The sequence below is a fragment of the Petaurus breviceps genome, unplaced genomic scaffold, assembly GCF_028583685.1.
Source record: "Petaurus breviceps papuanus isolate PSGF00001 unplaced genomic scaffold, PetGlider_PUasm1.0 186, whole genome shotgun sequence".
Taxonomy (NCBI): Eukaryota; Metazoa; Chordata; class Mammalia; order Diprotodontia; family Petauridae; genus Petaurus; species Petaurus breviceps.
In genome coordinates this window covers 7,150,690-7,171,524 of record NW_027185798.1, presented here as the reverse complement: position 1 = coordinate 7,171,524, position 20,835 = coordinate 7,150,690, and the positions used below count along the sequence as shown (strand labels likewise).

At 45.4% G+C, this 20,835-nt stretch overlaps 1 protein-coding gene across 1 annotated transcript in view; it reads left to right on the top strand.

Moving 5' to 3' along the window:
* Positions 1 to 12,498: 12,498 nt before the first annotated feature.
* SRRM3 (serine/arginine repetitive matrix 3) overlaps positions 12,499 to 20,835 on the top strand; it is a 105,322-nt gene continuing 96,985 nt past the window's right edge. The window contains exon 1 of the mRNA XM_069089456.1: positions 12,499 to 12,731. The gene's annotated coding sequence lies outside the window, so the exon portion shown is untranslated. The remainder of the gene's footprint in view (positions 12,732 to 20,835) is intronic.

The window sequence follows — 20,835 nt, the reverse complement described above, 5'->3', positions numbered from 1 at the left end:
AGAAGAAGAAGAAGAAGAAGAAGAAGAAGAAGAAGAAGAAGAAGAAGGTGAAGGTGAAGGTGGAGGTGGAGGCAAACCATAAATCAATTCACTGTCCTCTGATCAGTCTGGGAAGGCTTCCTGTAGTAGCAGGTAGGATTTTTAGGAGCTATTCAAACCATCACAAAATCGATTTCTTGGGCTGCAGGAATGAAATAAGATGGGAGTTTCTGGACTAGAAGCTATTGAGGGGTAGGAATGGGATGAAAGGACCAATGGGCAGAGCAGCTGTGTTTGTGTTACAGGGGGTGATGGAAAGACCTCAGCTCAGCCCTGGCCTTTAGAATCCCAGAGCCTCTGAGCCAGCCTTTAAGCCCAAGACCTTAGCCCTCTGTTTTTCCTCTGAGCTGTTACAAGCTCCAAGGAAATCCCAGGCTCACATTTTTAGGGTTCAGAAGCCAGGACCCCACCTGATCCTTCACAGTCTCTTTCAAAGAAGAGACAGGCAGAAACCTTTCAAACCTCCCTGCAACACACTGCAAGCTTCCCCACTCACATCTCTCTTCTCTCCTTTGTTGTCCCCCAACCCCAGGGGAGGGCATCAGATCTGAGAGCCTAGTGCTTCCCCGAGGATGAAATATTCATGTCGCCAGCCGGCAGCAGCCAGCATGCCCGTCCTTTGGCTCACTCACTCGCCCGATCCTGGTGGGCCTGGCAGCTGCAGCCCAAGCAGCCCTTCCCCCGCTACCCTTTTGTTCTCTTAGCCTGCCCGGGCCAGCAAGGGGGAAGGGGCCGGGAGTCCAGGTGAGGGGTGGGGCCGGTAGGGCCAAGCAGAGTGGGGGTGGAGGTGGGGACGGGGAAGACGGCCAGACGAGGAGGTTAGTTCCCCCCTACTCCCTCCCATTCCCAGAAAAGAGAAGAGGAAAGCTGACAAAGCTGCAACCCTTCATTCAGCCTCCCCCAGGCTCTGAGAGTATCAGCTTAGATCTTTGGTGGGCTGGAGACGAGCCTGAAAGAGAAGGAAAAGCACTGAGTCTTGGTGGAGTGGTTCACCCTGGCAGTGGGGATTGCTAGGGCAGAGTGGGCAGAGAGACTTCTGAACCAGGGGGAGCATCTGATTTCTTACCTCCCCTCACACACAGGCCTGGGACTTGGTGTTTATCCTGAACCCCTAGCCTCAGTATGGAGCCCCCACAGCCCACGTTAAGCCCTGGTCCTTGGCAGCCCTAAAATGCAGTTCTGACCCTGTCATTCCCAGGCCAGTAAACCCCAGTGGCTTCCTATTAGCTCGAGAATCACTTATAAACTTCTCTGTATGTATCTTGTATGTACAGTTATTTGTATGCATGTTGTCTTCTCCCTTCCCCATTAGAACATGAGTTCTTTAAGGGCAGGGCCTGTTTTTGCCTTTCTTTGATTCCCCAGTACTTAGCCCTGTACCAATTTCTTGTATCTGATTGTTAATTAAAGCTTTTTGCAACCTGGTCCTTTCTTATTTTTCCAGCCACTCATTCCAAGGTGCAGTCATGTTGACCTGCCTGTTTTTCCTCACATATAATACTTCATTTCCCTTCCTCAGGTCTTTGCACTGGCTGTTCCTCATGTTGGGAGGGCACTCCCTCCTCACCTCTGCCTCTCCAAATTCAAAGTCTGATTCCTTCTACTTTCTCATGCCTGCCCTCAGATGTTACTTTGTTTTATATTTGCCTCGCACTGTATTATCTCCTGAAGTTGTGTCCTTCTTCCCTAAAGTACTTGTGATCGATTTTGTGTTTCTTCTGTTTCTTCATAGAAAACAAAGTTTTGAGGGACAGGGAGAAGAACACAGAGACTTTGGAGTCTAGGGACGTGGATTCCAATTTTGCTGCTGGTGTTCACCTGGGTGGTATAAGCCTTTAACCTCTCTGGCCCTCAGTTCTTCATCTGTAAAACATCCTCTAAGGCCCCTTGCAGATCTACACCTAAGGTCCCACAGCATTAGTACATGCTGCTTTCTTTGGCTGAATGTCAGCTTCTCGAGGGGAGGAACTGTTTTGATTTTGTCTTTGTACCCTCAGCACTTGGCACAGTGCTTGGCTCTTTGTAGGTATTAGAAAATGCCCAGAGGTTCATTGATGGCCCATCTGAGCCCCAACATTGACACCCTCTGTGCTTGACTGAGCCATCATCAACATTAAGTTCCCCTCCTTAGAACTCAGGACCCACTCCCACCCCCCAATGTGGAAGACTTCAGAAGCTTTGCAATTGCTTTCCATTCTGACCCTGAGGGCTCTGCTGAAAGCTCACATTTCAGAGATCTCAGTTAGATCCCTGCAGTATCCTTGGTCCTGACCACAACAACAGTAGCCAAAGCCTGCACAGAGCTCTGCTCCACTGTGCCTGGTTCCTTGCTTTGGGGAGGTTTGCTTCATATCTGAGGTTCCTAGGACCATAAAACTTTTGATTTAGAGCTGGAAAGAGCTTTGGTGGTCATACAGTCTAACCCTGTCTCATTTTACAAATGGGGAAACTGAGGTCAACACAGGTGACTTGTCTTAAGCATCAGCAATAGGATTTGAACTCAGCTTCTCTGATTCTGGAATTAGTTTTCACCATAACTCCCTCACTTAGCCTCTCTGGGTCTGTTTCCTCCTCAGTAAAAAGAGAGCTTTGGGGTTATATGGACCAAGATTTATTCTACTGGAACAAGGAAAATGTCACAGAAAGTCTTTTTCTATCCCGAAGAGACTTAGGCACCGAAGAGGCAGGTCAGAGCAGTGATGCTAGGAGAAGCAGACCTTTATTACTAGCACTTTGTGAAAGAAAGCTCTTTACTTGTCACTGGCAGTGGAAAGGAGGTGGCTAGAGATGGGAAGGGGGGACTGATACATCAGTATCACCACTGCTTGAGAGGCAAGGATCCAACTGTATTTCTGCAGGAATCAGAAACATCCTTGATTTAGCCAGTGGGGGAGTCCTGGCCTTGAACCAGATGATCTCAAGGCCGCCAGAGAAGGAGAAAGGGAAATTATGATTTTGGAAGGAGCTCTCTCTGGACCCCTGACTCAGTTTATACCAACTCTCACCTCTCCCCCACTTTGGTGCTGGGATACCAGGGCTGTCCAAACTTAACAGGAGAACTCAGATTCCGAAGAGGGGCAAGTGTTCTACAGGGAGGGGTGGAGTCCTGTTGAAGTGGGCTGTTTGCCTTCTGTCCTCTGATATCATGGGGAAGAGGCACCAATCATTGAGTTGTAAGGATGAAAATTCACTCTGTATGTGTGTGTGTGTGTGTGTGTGTGTGTGTGTGTGTGTGTGTGTAAGGAGAATATCCAGAGAGGAGACAGGGCTTGGGAGTATCAATCAGGAGAAGAGAGATGGTCTGGAATTGTGGTGTCCACAGAAGGAAGAGGTCAGAGGCAGTGAGGCGCTGCTGGTGGGTAGTCATAAGACATGGTTTTGAACCTAACTCTGTTGTTGATTATGTGACTTGTTTTAAAAAAGGAGGGCAAGGAAAGGCTGATATTTAATTCATTAAAATAAACCAAATAGTTACTAAACAAATTTGGATGATTGTATTGATATTGAAGATTTAGTTTTCAATAAAACATTTTATTTTTTTAAAATGGAATATTGATTGAAGTGTGACAATAATTTTAATTAAGGATTTTTATTGACAGAAAGAGAGCCAGAGTCAGATAGAGAGAGAGGCAGAGAATAAAGGCTGGACTGCCAAACAAATGTTTTTTCAGACTACCACATTCTGACAAAGCATCATGGAAAGGCTTCAAGCATCACTCCAGTGATAAATTGTGTGTCTATCAGCCCAAGGGCCAACCTGGCCAAGTCTAGGGAGATTTGTGACCATGTTGGCTGCAGGCTGAAGTTCCCATCCATAGCAATACTGAGGCACAGAGGAGTGAGATGTATGTTGCTGGAGGATCTAGCCATGCTGAGGACACTACAGATCCTTGAAGTCTTGAAATGACAGCCAAAGAAAAACACCAAAAATAGCTATTTAATAAAGTTTATTCAGTAAATTCCAGGGACTCCCTATTACCTCAAGGATAAAATATAAACTTCTTCGGCATCCAAATGCAAGCTGGCCAACTTCTTATCTTTCCGGTCTTTTTACAAATTACTCCCTTCAATGACTGAACAAATTGTGGTGTGTGATTATGATGGCATACTATTGTGCTATAAGAAATGGTGAGCAGGATGCTCTCAGAGAAACCTGGAAAGGCTTGCATGAGCTGATGCAAAGTGAAATGTACTATGTACAAAGTAACAGCAATATTGTGAGATGATCAGCTGTGAATGACTTAGCCATTCTCAGCAATATAATGATCAAGGCAACTGAAGGATGATTTATGGCGAAAAATGCCATCCATCCCCAGAGAAAGAACTGATGGTGTCTGAATAGGGACTGAAACATGCCTTTTTAAAATTTTCTTTATTTTTCTTGGGGTTTATTTATTTTTTTTGGTCTCTGTTTTCTTTCACAACATGACTATTATGGAAATGTTTTGCATAACTACACATGTATAACCTATATTGAAGTGCTTGCCTTCTCAATGAGGCGGGTTGGGGAGGGAAGAAGGGAGAGAACTGGGAACTCAAAATTTTAAAAATGAATGTTAAAAATGGTTTTTACATGTAACTGGGGAAAATAAAATATTAAGTAAAAAAGGATAAGGAAAAAAACACCAATTCCTCCCCTCCACTGACTCTGGCTTCCTTAGGCATCACATCTTCCATTTCCAAGCTTGGCACTGGTCATTCCCCATACCTGGAGTACTTTCCCTTCTCACCACTCCTCTAAGAATTCCTGTTTTCCTTGAAGAATCACTTTAAGTGGTACCTCCTGGAGGAGGCCTCTTCTGGTCTCAAAGCTGCTAGGACCTTCTTCTCTTAAGCCACTGGTCACCTATTCAGTATGTGTCTGGTAGGCATTGATTTATGTTTAAATTGTTTCTCCCATTAGAATGTAAGCTACTTGAGGGTAGAGGCTTTTTGCTTTTTTACAGGGAATAGAGCACTGAGCCTGGAGTCAGGAAGACCTGAGTTCATATTTAGTCTCAGATACTTACTAGCTAGCTGTGTGATCCTGGGCAAGTCACTTAACCTCTATCTGCTTCAGTTTCCTCAACTGTAAATTGGGATAATAATAGCACCTGCCTCTCAGAGTTAATGTAAGAATTAAATTAAATAATAATTGTAAAGTGCTTTGCACAGCACCTTGAAAATAGTGGGTGCTATTTATGTGCTGGCTGTTATTATTGCTTAGCAACAATGCCTGGCATATAGGAAGCACTTAATGCATGGTTTCTGATTGATTAATTCAGAGGTGGTTTGGCCATAGTGACTCACAGGAAGGCACACCTGGGTTCTAGTCCCTTCTCTGCCACATACTGTCTGTGTGGCCCCTGGAATGGCATTTGAGCATTTAATGTTTCCAGGAATATCTTTAAGACTATATGCTGCAGAACAGGATCTGGCATGCATTAGCAGAGTGAGATTCCTTCCTAGGAGTTCCCTAGATAGATGAAATCACAGAATCCATCCCTCTATCCAAAGTGTGTGTGTGTGTGAGTGTGTGCGCACGTGCATGTGTGTGTCTGTGTGTCTGTCACGCACACACGCGCACACACACACGCGTGCACACACACACGCATAGATGTATATCTCCTCCAGAAGGTCTTCGCTGCAATATATGAGGGAGGTCTTGGAACAGGATGTTGTTGCTTAGTCATTTCCGTCATGTCTTTCTCTCTGGGACCCCATTTGGGGTTTTCTTGGCAAAGATACTGGAGTGGTTGGCCATTTCTTTCTCCAGCTTATTTGACTGATGAAGAGACAGGGTTCAGTGACTTACCCAGGGAAACACAGTTAGTCTGAGACTGGATTTGAACTAAGGTTTTCCTGATTCTAGGGCCAGTGCTCTATTCCCTTCACCACCTAGCTGCATATATGTATACATACACATACACATGTATATGCACATATACACATTCAGGTTTATACACACACATATAGACATATGTGAGAGAATATCTGTGTGTTTATCTGCTAATTGTCACCTTGAAATTCAGGGGGACCTGGTTTAGAATGGGTCAGGCATGAGAAAAGAAGAGGAGGACCCAGGAGAAGGAGGGAAATAGCAGCATCAGGCTCCAGGGAGGGTGGGAAGTGTGAGAGAAGGAGAGGAAGCCCAACAGAGAACTCGGAGCTTTGACCTTGGGGCTGGTGGGAGAGAAGGAATAGGATCCTTCTCAGCCTGGACTCTCCTAGGCCAGTGATTCAGGTGAGAGAAGAGCTCAGGAGGAGACTCAATCCACAGGGACCAGCTCATCCCACTGTAATGCGCTGGCATCTTGCTGTTGAGAGGTGGCAATCCCATTGAATTTCTCTGGGCCTTAATCTATCAAATGGGGATACTAAGCCCTTCCCTGACTTCCTCAAAGAAGTTTTGAGGTTTATTTAAGATCGTTTTAATTTAATTAGTACATGGGATCAGGGGATCTGGATTTGAATTCCTGCTCTGACTCTTACTTGTGTGACCCTGGACTAGTCACTTCACTTGTCTAGGCCTCAGTTTCCTCCTTTGGTGACCTATGAAAGCTATATTAAGGTGCAGTGGGGAAGAATGTTGCCTCTGAAGTCCAAGGAGCTGAGTTCTAACCTTACCTCTGTCAGGAATGGCCCAGGTTACTTTAGGCAAATCATTTAACCTTTAGGGACCTTTCTCTTCTCGTCTGTCAAATGATTTCTTTGTGGAGGTGAGGGGCTCTGGATGTGAAACAATTCATTTACTGTAAGATGGTTGATGTGTTGATTAGTTTTCTGAACTGTTCTTTGTCCACTTTCTTTTTTATTCTTTGTTACAAGAGATGGCTCTTTGGACAAGAGAGAAATAGGAGAAAGGTTTGGAAAGGAAGGTAATACAAAAACATAAGCTCTCTCCTCTGTCTCTCTGTCTCTGTCTCTCTCTGTCTCTGTATACATATATTTTTTAAATGAGAAGGCTAGATCAGACTTGGAAGGCATTGCGGCATTGAGCACTGGACATGGAGTCTCGATGACCTGAGTTCAAATTTCATCTCAAAAGCTTATTAGCCATGGACAAGTTATTTAATATCCATTAGCTATGATGAACCCAGGTAAATTACTTAATCGCTTTGAGCCTCGGTTTCTTCATCTGCAAAATGGGGGATTGCACTGGAAGGCCTCTGAGGTTCCTGCCAGCTCCACATCTATGATCTGTGATCCTCTGAAGACTTCTTGACTGGGTAACTGTGGGCAAATCATCTCACATCTCTGGTCTTCATTGTCTTCATTTGTAAATGAGGGTGTTCGATTGGATGACTTTTAAAAATCATCTGTAGAATTATGATCCCAAGAAGAAGTATCATCCACATGAAAGGGATTGATTAAAATCACTTTAGTGAGAACTTCTCTAACATAGGACTCTCTCCTTCTCCCTTTCCTCCTCCTTAGCTTCCTTCTCTCCCTCCTTTTGCCCCCTCATCTTCCTCCTCCTTCTTCCCTCCCCTTCCTTTTCCTCTCCTGCCTCCTCTTTTCTCTCCTCCTCCCCCATCCCTCTTCCTTTTTCTCCCCTCCTCTCCTCCCTCTTCTCCTTATTCTTCCCTTCCTTCTCCTCTCCCTCCCCCTCCTCCTCCTTCTCCTTTTCTTTCTCTTCTTCTTCTCCCCTTCTCTCTTCTTTCTTCTCCTCTTCCTGTGGGGTCTGTATCCAGAGTTTTGCTGTGGGCTTCTCCCTAGGTCTGGGGAACGTGCTACTTGGCCATCGTTTGTTTTGGTGGAAAACTTCATTGTCTCCAGCTCTAATGAAGCAGGACGAGATCTGTGGCCAGCTGGCTGCTGGTTTTCTCTCCCCTGCCTGCTTTCCTGCTTTTTAGGTTATTTCTGTGTTTACTCCTGCCCCCAGTCCCAACCCCCTGAGTTCAGGGAGCTCCCAGCCAAAGAGCGGGATTGCAGCAGTGACTCAGATTACAAGACGTCTCTCTGACTCTTGGATCAGAAAGCTAATGCTGAGCCTGAGCTGCCTGGCCAGGAAATGTGGGCCAGGTAGAACCCTCTCTTTCTTTGTCATTAACCCTTTCAAAGTGAAGTCCTGGCTTGAGGAGGCCAGGCCCTACTCATTAATCAACATCATCCCCATAGCCAGCACTTCATATGTTAAGAGGCTCGTTTGAGCCTCTCAACACCCTCTGAAGTTGTTCATCCTTTGTTTCTCAGGAGGGCCAATGGCATCACAGGGTGATGTCTTGACTCCTTCTTGAATTGAAGTGAGGCCAAGGTGCAGAGTCACCAGCCTCACTCTCTTTCAGCATCACTGAAGTCCAGTGGTGAGACAAAAGTCAGGAGGACTGGCAATGGCCCGGGGTGCAGTGGATGCATCGCCTGTGTCTGCCCAAGCTCTCAGTGCTCCACAGTGCCCACTTCAGCCACCTTCGTGACCATTGGAACAAATTGTTCTCCTTCACCAGTTCCACCAGGAAAAGTCTTTACATATTTCGGGCAGACGTTCCCTTAATTCGCTGATGGGTTTGATGCCCATTGCTTGCCCTCAACCTGCTTTAGCCCATCTGCAGAAACAGTTTTCCTGAGTGTGGCCACTGCACATGCTACAGCTTCTTGAAGCCACAGGTGAGAATGAAAGGTGGCCACCAAAGGTGAATGAGCGGCCCTGAAGAGGGCTTGATTGCCCTCACACAGAGGTACTGGCCCTCCTTGGATACCCCATACACTCTGTGAAGCTTTCATTAGCACCCATTTTATAAAAGAGGAAACAGGCTCAGAAAGGTACAGTGAATTTCCCAGGGTCACACAGCTGATAAACATCTGAAGGAGGATTTGAATGCAGATCTTTCTTTTTTGAAATCCAAGACTAGCCACTAAACTACCTACCTGACTCCCAAACACCTTATATTTGATGTATTTAATAGATGCTTGCTATTGTGTTTCTTTGAATTTTTCATGAATAGTGTTCTGGGATTGTTAAGGAATCTGGGTTCAGATCTGACCTCTGATGCTTACTGTCTGTGTGGTCCTGGGCAAACAATTCTTTTCATGTATGATTTGACTGGATGGTTGCTGAAGTCTCTTCCAACCCTCAAGTTCTAGGATTCAGAAATTCTGTGATTTGCCTAGGGTCACACAGCCAGTAAGTGTATGAGGCAGGATTTGAACTCAGATCTCCCTGGCTCCAGGTCTGATGCTCTATCTGCTATAGCACCTAGCTTCATTAAGCAATAAATTCAGTCACCAAGCATATATTCAGAAGCTACCATGTGCTCAACACTGGGAATACAAAGAAGGCAGTGAAATAGCCCCTACCTGTCCTCAAGGAGCTTACATTCTATTGGAGTAGACAACACGCCCATTTTCCAGTATATTCAGAATAGATACCATATAAATGCAAGGTCATTTGGGGAGTGTGGATACTAGCAGCCGTGGGGATCCGCCAAGGCTTCATGTAGAAAGTAGCATTTGCACTTAGTTTGGAAGGAAACCAGGGACCTATAATGATAGCTAGGATTTATATAGGGCATTATGTGCAAAACACTATACAAATCTATCCCCCCAACTGTGATATAGGAACCATTATCATCCTATTTCAGAGATGAAGAAACTGAGACTGAGGGATGTTACACCAATTGCCCAGGGCCACACAACGAGGCTTGATTTGAACTCAGGTCTTCCTGACTCCAAGGTCAGTACTCTATCCTTTGGGTCACCTGATCCAGTTCTGGCCACAGAGTTGCCAGTGTCCTATGTAACATCCTCCTTAATTCCCCTGCAAAAGTACCCAGGGGCTGGCTGGGGTCCCATTATTCTTAAGCATATTTCCATTCAGGAAATCATAACAATTTCCATGCTCTGTGTTGATACAAGAATGCCAGAATTGCCTCTCCCCACTACCCAGATAATCTCTGCAGTTCTTGTAGCAAAAGATTCTTTCTAAAGGCTAGGAGATACAGTGTATAGGAGCAGTAGACATTCGTGTGACCTTGGGCAAGTTGCTTAAGGTACTTGGACCCTCAGTATCCTCATCTGTAAAATGGGGAGGGGGTATTGGACTAGATGGGCTCTGGGGTCTATTCTATATTGGGAAATCCATGATCCTTTTTGTCCTCATCCTCCTGGGTTAGACGTAACTCAAATAGATATGATTTCCTCTTAAGCTTCAAGTGATAATGTCATCCAGGAATTTCTCCAGATCTGCAGGATCCTTTTTTCAGCCTCTTGAGGGAATGAATTCCAGGAGTACACTCTCCACCACATAGAAGGAAGATGGCCTTTCTTTGTCCTAAAATAACCTCTTTCAAGCCTTGTGTAGGTCCCCCTAGTGTCCCTCTTTGGGACTGGAGGAACTAATTGTGACTGTAGAGTAGGAACCAGATAGTATCCTCTTCTTTAGACCTCTCTGGCACTGGTCCATAGTTTTTCATGTGGTTGACAATAAATGTTTGTTGAATGAATGAATGAATGAATGAGTGAGTGAGTGAATGAGTGGATATTTGCCCACTCATGGTTCATAGACATGTGCTCCCATATACCAATCCTTAACCTTGTATAGGACACTGACAGAAAGGAGGAAGAAAAAGACCTAGTCTTTTTCCTCAGGAACCCCTGGACTTATAAGGAAAATACAGTCCCTCTTCTCAGGGAGTCATGAATGTAGTGTGTGGGGAGAGGGAGGGAGGGCACACACAGTTCCTATCCTCAAGGAGCCCCTGGTGAGGGAAATGACCCCTGTCCTCTGAAGGCATTGGTTTGATGAGGGGGACAAGAATCTGAATTAGTCTAAAAATGGGAGAGTCAGGATATCCACACACATGAAATTGAAGAACACTTCTTCATTTTATATATAAGGAAACTGAGGCACAGAGAAGGGAAATTATATATTTAAGGTCACATAGGTAGATATTAGCGCTAAGATTCAAATTCGGATACTCTGACTGCATATTTGGTGATCTTACCCCGTAGAGCAACAAGTTCAAATGATTTGATTGCAACCCCCCAGTGCCTACTATCGGGTGATAATGAGATTGGTGAATAAAGAAATGCTCAGGGAGCATTGGAATTAATCAAGGTAGTCTTCCTGGAGGTGCTGCCTTTTGAGTTGGGACTGGGTTTGGAGAAAAAGAGTGGACAGGGCATTTCCAGCTTGCTCAGGTGAATTGCCCTGAAGACTAGGTCAGAAGCAAGTTCATATGTTCTAAGTTGGAAGGGACCTTATAGGCCATTTAGTTCAACCCTCTTGTATTACAAATGAGCAAACAAAGACCCAGGGAAACAAAATTATTTGCCCAGGACCACACAAATTGTAAGCATCAGAGGTCACATATGACTCCAGAACCAAAATTTTCCCCACTGTACCATGTTATGTGTGTATGTTTTGTTAGTGGTGATGGGGTAGGTGAGTGGATATTTCTCTACTAGAGCCAGGGCATATGAGGCCTGAAGACTCATTTGTGGGAAGAGGCCTTGCAGCCCAGACTGGGGAGTTTGAGAAATAGATGTTTATCTCATGGACAGTTTAGCTGAGTCTTAGAATCAATCAAGCAACTTTTTATTGACTACCTTTTCTGGTCCCTAGGCCTCTGCTCAGCTTTTCTATGTGGGTATGTGGGGTGGTGGCAGGGGTATACAATCCCAGCTTAACCAGGAGTTTATCACTTAGTTGTAGAGACCAGGGATCCACAAATAAAAAGATAATTAACGGTGGCACGCTGTCCAGGCTACATGTCTGTTCAGTAGAAACAAGTTCAACTCACTCCTGGCCTGGGGGAGGAGGCAGGATTTAAGTCTTTGGAGGAGAGAGAGACCTATGTGTGTAGGATTAGTCAGGAAAAATTTCCTGAAGGAGCTGGGCCTTAGAGTTAGCCTAAATCAGTCTCTAACAGTTATAAACCAAATGATTCTGTAACTCTGCATTTATTTTCTTCAAGGGAGGAAGGAAGAGAGAAAAGCAGGGAAGGAGTGAGGGAAAAATAAATGAAGGAAGGAAAAAGGGAGGAAGGGACAAAAAAGAAAAGGAAGAAGGAAGGAAGGAAGGAAGGAAGGGAGGGAGGAAGGAAGAAAGGAGGGAGGGAGGGAGGGAAAAATAAATGAAGGGAGGAAAAAGGGAGGAAAGGACAAAAAAGAAAAGGAAGAAGGAAGGAAAGGAAGGAAGGAAAGGAAGGAAGGAAAGAAGGAAGGGAGGGAGGAAGGAAGGAAGAGAGGGAGGGAGGCTGGGACAGAAGGAAGGAAGGGATGGAGGGAAAGAACTCCACCATATCTTGGGACATCAACATCTAACCAGTCTTTCACCATCCCTAAACTGATGTTCGGGATGGCATTTCCCAGCTCATCTTAGCCTTTCCTCGAGCAGACACAAGGCAGGAAGCCTGGAGTAGTTGTTCCTCCCAGCCTGGAGGTGGCAACAGAGAGTTCTTTAAGTCACTGGAACCTGGGCCTCTCTGGCAACCTCTGACGGGAGGGGGAGGAAAGAGGAGGCTGAGCTCCATGGTGATGAGCTGTCCAGCATTTCAGCAACCAGAGCCTCATAGAGAGCTGGAGGAGGAGGAGAAGGAGGGCACAGAGCTGGGCGGGGGAGAAGAGGCAGGGAAAAGGGGGACAAGGCACTGGGCGGGGAGGCAGGTCTGGAGGGCTGAGGGAGGCAGGTGAAGAAGAGGATAAAGCGAGGAGGAAGATCCAAGCATCAACCCCTCAAGCCCTGGAGAGAGGGTGGGGAAGCCCGCAGGAAGGTAAGGAGCCAAGGGCTGGGGAGGGCCAGAGGGGAGTGGGGGACGTCGGGAAACATCCCCTAGTAGCCCCGGAAAGAAGGAAGACTGGTTCATGTCTGGGGCTGGCCTGGACTGGGGCTAGAGAATAGTGTTTCTTTCTTGCTGAGCATCTTTCGTCTCCTTCTGCAGGGCAGGGTATTTACTCTGGAGCTAGAGGAGGAGGAGAAGGAAGAGGAGGAGGTAGTGGTGGTAGAAGAGGAAGGGGGAAGGATTATTGGTCTGGGCAGTGTTGTGAGTATGTCTGTGTGTTTCTGTAGGACGGGGTGGGGGGGTGGTGAAGAGAGTCTCTCCCCATGGACAACAGGCAGCTGGGGTTTGTGTGCTCTGAAGCCAGTGTGGGCTAAAAAATTTCCAGTGTGTATGTTTGTTTAGTGAAGAAGTGAGTGAGTGTGTATTTATCAATCTCCAAGACCCTGACTAAGGACATAGGTGAATCTCTTGTGGCTTAATTCAGTTGGGGGAGAGGTATAGATGGGGCAGCAGGAATGAGGACACTTGAAAAGTTCCCTGGGTAACCCCCACACTGCCCACCAGCAGTACCCCCCAAGACTCTTCCTTCCTCCCCCCACCTCTCTCTCTCTCTCACACACACCACAAACATAAATAAGAGGGCATTCAGCCCTTCTTCCTTCAAAACAAGCAAAAAAACTTACCAGGAGGTGGTGAGTTTGAATGAGGGATCATTTAGTGGATCCGTATACCTCTGGAGGATTCAGGAGGACACTGAGGGCTCCTGCCACACATGGTTGGGCCAATGCATCTGGATGACCATGGTAGCTGACTGGAGAGTCATAGAGTGCAGGGGATGCTGAGTGGGCAGTCTGGGGGACAGACAAAAGCTGCTTCCTTGCTAGCTTTAGTAATGTTCCCATCCCCAAGTAAAAGCAAGAAGGAAGAGGCTTTGGTACAGCAGCTCCTCTTCTAAGGTCTCTTCACTCCCCTTCTTAACAGATAGGAGCTGGGATTGGAAGGACTGCATCACATACCATCCCATATATCATCCCCAGGCAGAGGAAATGGGGGGTTTGGAAGGGATGGATATGTTTCATGCACCCTTTAAAAGAGGGGAGGTAGGACTACCAAGAACGCAAGGGTTCTTATTCTCTCTGGGATCCTGCTGCCAAGGGGATGGGGCTACATATGGATCCAGCATCTGGAACTCAGGCATAAGAGAAATGTGCTGCTAATAGAGGGTGGGGATGAGAAGAAAGGCAGCAGCTCCAACCAAGGACTCCATAGTTCTCTCTGGACTTCTTTCTGGATGACTTTATATTCCCTCATCTCTTTCTGTCATTGCTGGTATAGTTTCCTGGTGGACCCAAGAATGAGAAATAGAGGCCCCTAGGGGTGTGAAGCACTGTCCAGATGCCCCCCAGGCTATAGAGACCACCACTCATCAACAACTTTGCACTGTCCCTCAAATAATTCTTTCTCACCCAGGTGATCATTCTCTCCTCAAACCCCATCCTCTGCTCTCTCCTTCACCCCTTTGATCTCTCACACCCACCATCTCAGCTCCCTGTGAATCTTTGAGTGTCTCAGGGAAAGAGGGAGGGGATGGGAGTAAAGGAGCTCCTCTCCCAGAGGCATCTTGAGGTCAAAGACCTAGAAGAGTTCCAAACTGCCTCCCCACCAGAAACTGGAGCCAGGCAGACTGGCAAATAAGACTTAAGCAAGCTTGCATTTTAAAATTTTCTTAACCTTGTTTTTTGTTCAGGGTCCTATTAATGGGTGAGGCATGTGGTGGAGACAAGGAGAAGAGGGTGTTTTTCTTGAAGAGCCACTGCATGGGGTGGGGTTGGATTTTAATTTTTTAAAAAGTGTTGAACAAGAGGTTGACTTTGGCAGAATGAGCTTAAAAGAGAATTTGAGGTTGCTCCTCCTTTCCCCAGAGTAGATAAATACTAGCCTATCTCAGATGGTTTAGATATCTTCCCCTGGGAGCAGAAAGAATGAGCTCAATAATTTCTGAAGGTCCCTTCTGTCCCTGAAACTCAATGGTGCCCATTTTACAGATGAGGACTGTTAGGTATATTGATGGATGATTAGAGAGTGGGAAGACAGGGGAAATATATATTTTCCAAGGTCATTGGAAGTATTGGGGGAGGAGGAAGAGAAACTGAAAATTGAGCCAGGTTAAAACACCTTCCTGAGAGCCAGCTGGACATAGATCTAGGATTCCCCATCACACACACACACACACACACACACACAACTCAAATTTCAGATATGGGATTCTAGGTTTAGAGAACTGTGTGCCCCCTGCCTTGTCTTTTCTTTCTCTTGCCTCCCCCATCTGTCAGCCTCTCAACACCCAGCTGACCTCAGCAAGGGAAATACTGCTATTCCCTCCTGAGGAGAGGGAATTGGCTCATTCCCTGAGATCAGGACAGTGTTAAAAATAGCTGCCAGTATGGCTGTATCTGAATCCTCTCACTTGTTCCTCTCTACCTCCTTCCTCCTTTGTTGATTTCCCAGGCCCCCAGTGAGCATCAACAATGTCAGAGTGCTGTACTTCTTCTCCCCACTCCATCACAAAGATTGAACTCCAGGGGCAGCATGTTGGAATGGTAAAGAGTTTGCCTCTGCTGCTACTTGTATGACCTTGGACAAGTAATTTCCCTTTTTCTGATCTTCAGTTTCCTCCCATTTAAAGCACCTTTATACCTTGAAAAATTCCTGATTTCACAGGGCTGGGTAGTCCTTTCATCAACCTCCTCCTAAATTCTTGTTTAGGGTTGCAATAGCCAAGATATTTCTCCCCTGGTGGTCAGTCATGTGATCATGAGCTTCATGTTTAGCTAGGGGGGCACTCAGATGACAGACACACTCTCTCACTGGGCTTGACTTGAAACTTTCTCAGTATAGCAGGACCTGCTAGAGATTGTACCCTGCAAGTACTGGCTTCAAGAACCCAGGGTCACCTCTGTCCATAATGAGATATCACAGGAAGACTTTAGTGGAAGAACCAGAAAATGGACATAAATAATACCCACCCTGCTTACTTCTCCCAGATATTGTAGGATCATAAAATGTCAGAGCTGAAAAGGACCTTGGAGACCATTAAATATGACCCTTTCATTTTTATAATGAAGAAAACTGTGACCCAGTGACTTGCCCAGATCAGATGAGAGAATGGATAGAAAAGCGTGTTGAAAAGTTGAGTTGCTATGCACTTTTCTGACTCTGCCCCCTTGGTCTTTTACAGCCAGCAGCCAGAGTCTTTTCTATCCAGTCTCTGAGAGGAAAACATTTCTAATTCGATAAGCCCAGTGGAGAGCGAGGGTGCGTGTTGTTAACTGTTATTGATGGGGAAAACTGAGGTTCCAAGTGGAGTGGAGTTATTGGGGATGAGAACCTCCCCCTAGCCAGTGGAGTAAGGACCATGACTGGCTTCTCCTGAGCCTAGGATCCTGCCCTGTGCCATTCAGCTTTGATTACAGCCTCTCCCAGTCCTTTGGAGAATAAGACAATTGACATTTTTTTCCAACTCAGCATCAAGCAGTTGTGAGTGTCTTAGCGCACCCATTTTGGACTCCCATTTTAGGGCCATGCCATTCCAGCCACACCCTCAACATGGCCTGGATTTGTAGTCTCTTCTCCATGCCCGCTACTCCTTCCTCTTCTGTTTTCTCTTTCCCAGGATACTAGCTGATGATATGGCCACCCTTTCCCATTCAGTCACTCATCGAGTTAAACTCACCTTTTTACCATATTGACCAATTTTCTGGTAATGAATCCTAATGCAATAGGTGAGAAATGGCACATTAGGTCCTGTGCTGAAAGTGGAAGGGCAGGGTGTGTGTTCCACAAGAGAAACTAAATAGATGTTTCCTCAATGGAGCAAGGGTCATAAGGAGAGGCAGTCTCCATAACCAGGCCACTTGCCTCTCTGACCTGAAGAATCACTTCCCAGGAAGACCTTGGGATTCCTAAGGTCCAACATGAGGGACGATATCAGTACTCCCAGGCACCAATGACTATTGGGTCCAATGAATATGAGCTCTTCTGTGGACATCTTGTCCAGCCCCCTGCCTCAGGCCACATCTATGCACAAAGCAGGAGATTCCAACCTTGAGTTCAAATAACTTAGAGCCCTCTGAGATTTCTTACTTCCTTCCCTCTAAGGAGGATTTTCAAAACCACACAGAAGGGAGAAAGGGGTCCTGATGGTGGCAAGACTTGAGGAAGCCAGGCTGGCTTCCTGTGGGGGGAGGGGAGACAGTGTTTCATACAAACTAAACTGAAAACTCTGGGCCACATTTCTAGCTGCTGACACCTCACTGCCCACGAGCACCTCCGATTCAAAGAGGAGACAGCGTGATAGAGTGTTAGATCATAAGTGATGATCTCAGTTCCAATCCTGGTTCTGCTCCCTTTACTACTTGGGTGAACTTAAGCATTGCCTCATCACTCTGGGCCTTAGTCATCTGTAAAATGATTGGGTTGGACTTTGTTGTTATTCAGATGTGCCTGACTCTTCTGGACCCCTTTTTAGTATTTTTTTGGCAAAGATCCTGGAGTGTTTTGCCATTTCCTTCTCCAGCTCATTTGACAGATGAAGAAAATGAAGCAAACAGGGTTAAGTAGTTTGCTCAGGATCACACAGGTAGTAAGTGTCCAATGCTGGATTTGAACTCAGGTCTTCCTGACTCTGGGTCTGGCACTCTATCTACTACACCCCTTTGCTGCCCATGAGTGAAACTAGATCTCAAAAGGACCCTTCCAACTCTAACTCTTATGATTCTATAATCACAACATGTCTCAAATTGAACTCTACCATCTCTCCCCATGCCTGACCCTCCTCTCAGCCTCCCTGTATCTGTTGAGGTTCCTCCCAGTAACCCAGGCTTGGAAAACAGAACCATCTCTCTCTCTTCCCTCTCACATGCAATCAGATGCCAAATCATCCTACTGTTTCTATCTCTGCAACACCTCTTTCATCCATCCCCTCCTTTCCATTTACCTAGTCACCATATTAGCTCAGATTGTTCTTTTAGCTGGTCTCCATGTTTCCAGTTTTTTCTCTCTCCACCCCATCCTTCACCCAATTGCCAAGATATAAGATCTGACCATGTCACTCCCCTCTTTGGTGGCTCCCCATTGCCACAGGATGAAAGAGAAATCATCTTAGATACTTTATGGATATTTTGTTTTTTCTCATCATCTTCATTTCTGAATATTTTATGGATATCTTTTATTTTTATCATCTTTGTTTCTAATAAGTCATCAATTATATCAAAAGAAAGACAGATATTTTGTAAAAACCAAGAACTTATCAACCTGATAATATATATATTTTTTGTTTTGCACTCTTAGTTACCTACCTCTGTGAATATTTGGGTGGCGGTGTTGAAATTATCACATAAAATATCACATTCTTCTTTGAGGCTAAGGTTGGTTATTATAATTACATAGTTTTTAGTTTTTGTTATATTCTTGTAGTCACTGGGCATATTGTTTCTCTGGTTGTGCTTTTTCTGTGCATCTGTTCAATTAAATCTTCCCTTGATTCTTTGAAGTCTTCACATTCATTGAGCAAAGCACAAATTCTTTGCTCCTGGATCCTAAAATGTTCCACAGCCTGACTCCCACCTATTTTTCCAGGCTTATTCCACAGTACTTACTTCCTTTCCAATACTCCAGCCACAGTGAGTTCAATTTCATCTGGGACTCTCCTGCCTCTGGTGTTTTCTCAGACCAGCCAGGGTGCCTGAAATGGATGTTCTTTAAAGTTCCCATCTTGTAATGCCTAATCTCCTTCAAGGTTTAACTCAAGTGATATGTCCTTCATAAAGGACATATGGTCCTTCATGGACCCTGCTCCAGCCACCTAGAAGTGATCCACCATTCCTTCCTGGGATCTCTTGAGATACTCTGAGAGTCTCTGATAAAGGTTTCATCATTTTCCAATTTGCATCATAGATATATCTAGGTACCTATTTTATCTCTGTACTAGTTTATAAACTCTCTGAAGTCAAGACCTATGTTCTTTCTTTTTTATTTTTATATATCCCAGGGCCAAGTCCAGGGCTTTGCATGAAGTAAGCACTGAATAAATATATTTTGGATGAACAAAGGAAAGCAGGATCCTCTTGAGGGAGTGGCTGGTGTGGCTCTGACTAGAAGCTAAGTATAACTGGACTGCCCTAGAGCCTAGAGGCTTTGAAAATTCATGTACGGATTTCTTTTGAGTCCTCCATTATTCAATGAAAAGCAATGTTAAATTCTCCCATTCCTGAAGTAGGGGAATCCATACCAGGGGTGAAGGTTCAGTGATGAGGATGGGGGCTGAGTGTCTGGAATGAAGAAGAAAGATAGGGGGATGGGAGTTTCAGTGCTCAGTACCAGCAATGGAAACTGTTCTAGGGAGGAGAGTTTAGTTCTGGGGAGTGGAGCTCATTGAAAGAGGTGGGAGTTCAGTCCTGAAGGTGGGGTCTTGCTGACAGCAATGAAGGTTCAGTACTGGGGATGGGGACAAGGCTGGAGGCTCAGGGTCAGGGTTGTGGATTCACTTCTAAGGATGAAGGCTCAGCATCAGGCATAAAGATTCATCATAGGAATGGGTGGCTTAATGTCAGAAATATGGACTCCCTTCTAAGAGCAGGGAAGTCCTAGTATCTCTGGTTCTCATCTGTTTGGCAAAAGGAGAGGAAAAAGACAGCAGGAGGGCTTTCTCTGAAATCGTCAGTGCCTGATCCTTCATTCCTGTAATGAGGGATCCAAGAGCTCAGTGCTGGAAATGAGGCATCAATGCTATGAGGAGAATTTAGAGTCTAAAGAGCTAGGTCTGAATCGTAGATCTGCCATGTTCTATCTGTATGACCTTGGGCAAGTCACTTAACTTCTCCAGATCCCCAGCTTCTTTATCTGTAAAATTAGGAAGATGGACTTTCAAGGTGGGTTTTCAAGTTCTCTTCCAGCTGCACGATAATAGAGGTGCAGTACTAGAGACAAGGCTGAGTGTTGGGGATTGAGGCAGCACTGGAAAGTCCATATCAAGGACATGGCTCTAGTCATGGGGATGGGGGCTCAACAGCAGGAACAAGGGCTCAGTTCAGTGATGAGAGAGAGGCTCAGTGACAAGAATGATTCTGGGTGGGTAATGGAAGCTTGGTGATACAGATGAGAGCTCAGTGCTAGAAATTTGGGACTCAGTGACACAAATGAGGTCTAAGTGCTGGGAATGGGGGCTCAGTGATAGAAACGAGGACAAAATTCTAAGAATGGGAGGGGAGTCAGTGAGAGATGAGAATTCGGGGCTGAAGCTATCTGCAGACAGAGAGGGCTCAGTACCATGGAGAGCTCAGGAACAAACTGAAACCCCTCAAATGAGTTTTTCCTAGCTGACAGTAGGATTCCCAATTGGAAAAAAAATGCAATATAGTAGAGAGGACACCAAATTTGGGGTCAAAATACCCGGATTCAAATCCTGACTTTAACACTGACTCACCATGTGCCTTTGGGCAAATCTTTTCATAATTGTTTTTTTTTTTTTTTGTAAAATGAGAGAAGTGACTTGCCTAGGTGATCTCTAGAGGTCTTTCCAATATTAAATACTTTCTGGTATTTAGAGATTAACTCCTGGCCTCAACCAGCTGTCTTGAAAAATATCGTTCCTTTGCTTACAAAAGGGACCAAGTAAGAGGGTATAGATGGTTCAGTGTACCCAATCCCCACCACTGGGCTCACAGTTCAGAGTCATTCTACTAACCAGAGAACCATCTTTATACCTGAAAGGGGAGGAATAAGTCTTACTATTTTTCCACATAACGGAGTCAACTCTCAATTATCTATAACAAGAGATAAGGCAGAAGAAGTAATAAAGCCAAAATAATCCCAAGCAATAGTAATCCAAGTATCATCTCTGCTTATCTTTGGATGGTGTAGCAGCAAGCACCCCGGCGTCCCCAGGGTGGCTGCTCACACAGGTTCTTGGATCTGCTTTGATAAAGGAAAGCAACTCAAAATGGGTTAACAAGCTTACTTTAATCAGTCAGACATATATCGTTTACCTTGTTCAGGGGGAAAAGGTCAGCACCCCGAACTTCAAAGCATACAGGCA